Below are 1,354 nucleotides of genomic sequence, written 5' to 3'. Positions count from 1 at the left end.
GAAGGGAAAGGGTCTGCTGGACTGGGGGGGGGCGAAGAGGAGCTGCGGGGAGCCGGGGGGGCTGTAGGACGGGAAGGGGTCCGCGGGCTGCGGGGGCCACGGGGTGCTGGACTGCAGGGTGCGGTACGGGAAGGGTTGCTCGGAGTGCGGGGCGCACGGCGGAAAGGGGCTGCGGGACGGCGGGGGGCAGGGGGGGCTGCCGGGCTGCAGGGCGCCGGAGGGGAAGGGCGAGCTGGATTGCAGGCTGCTAGAGGGGAAGGGCGAGCCGGGCTGCGGCGTGCATGGGGGGCTGCTGGGCTGCAGGGTGCGGGGTGCAACAGGGCCGGGATGCGGGGAACGCGAGGCGCTGCAAGGGTGGGATGCGGGGAACGCGAGGCGCGCTCGGGGCGCGGAGCGCAAGAGGGAAGGGATGCGGGGATCGCGGGGCGCAACGGGGGGGGGTTAAGGCGGCCGCGGGGTGCAATGGGGATGGGGCGCAGGGTGCGGGAGGGCAGGGTGCGGGGCGCCGGGTGCAAGAGGGGCGGGCTGCAGGGTGCAGCTGGAGCGCCGGGCGCTGCGGGGGAATCGTTGAGCGATTGCACGGTGCATTGAGGGAGCGGCTGGGCTTTGCGGGAGGCAGCAAGAGAAGGGCTCAAGGCACCGCGGGGTGCAGAAGGGGAGGGCTCCGGGGGGCGGTGCGGGGCATGGTGCGGGGTGCGGGGTCCCAGCGCTGCTCGCACGACGCCCGCGGCCCCCGCTCCCCCGCGCGCATGCGCCCCCGACTCACCGCGGCCCGGCTCCTCCACGCCCCGCCCCGCCCGCCTCCTATTGGCTGCCTCGCCGCGCCGGCTCGCTTCCTATTGGTTCTCTCCGCCGCCACTCTGCGGCGCGGCTGAGGGGCGGGGCTTGTTCTTAAAGGGACAGAGGAGGGAGAGCGGCGCGCGTTGCGCCGTTCTAATTAAACAGCGCCCGGGGCGTGGCTGTAATTGCGCGGTGCCCGCTGCACGGTGCTCGCTGCGCGGCTCTAATTTCACTGTGGCCCGAGCAGGGTTGTTGTAACCGCACGGTGTCCGCTGTGCGCGGGGCAGGACCCCTCTCCCCTGTGATGCAACGCACGGCATGCGTGCAGGGGGCAGCGCCGTGCACGGTGCAGAGTGGTGCACGGTGCAGTGCAGAGTGATGCACACAGCCCGGTGCAGTGCAGATTGCAGGGTGTTGCACAGTGCACGGTGCAGTGCATATTGCACAGAGGTGCACAGTGCCCGGTGTAGTGCACACTGCAGAGTGGTGCACAGTGCACGGTGCAGTGCATAGTGCAGAGTGGTGCACGGTGCACCGTGCAGTTCATATTGCAGGGTGATGCGGTGATGCACGC

The 1,354-nt window shown here is 71.3% G+C and overlaps 1 protein-coding gene across 1 annotated transcript in view; it reads right to left on the bottom strand.

Moving 5' to 3' along the window:
- NUDT18 (nudix hydrolase 18) overlaps positions 1-890 on the bottom strand; it is a gene marked incomplete at its 3' end in the record, with an annotated part of 3,077 nt that extends 2,187 nt beyond the window's left edge. Inside the window, 1 exon segment of the mRNA XM_021383789.1 lies at positions 767-890.
- Between the last annotated feature and the right edge of the window lie 464 nt (positions 891-1,354).

The sequence above is a fragment of the Numida meleagris genome, unplaced genomic scaffold (genome assembly GCF_002078875.1).
Source record: "Numida meleagris isolate 19003 breed g44 Domestic line unplaced genomic scaffold, NumMel1.0 unplaced_Scaffold543, whole genome shotgun sequence".
In the NCBI taxonomy this organism is placed as follows: Eukaryota; Metazoa; Chordata; class Aves; order Galliformes; family Numididae; genus Numida; species Numida meleagris.
The sequence above is the reverse complement of the archived record's forward strand: the minus strand, read 5'-3'. Positions and strand labels throughout refer to the sequence as shown.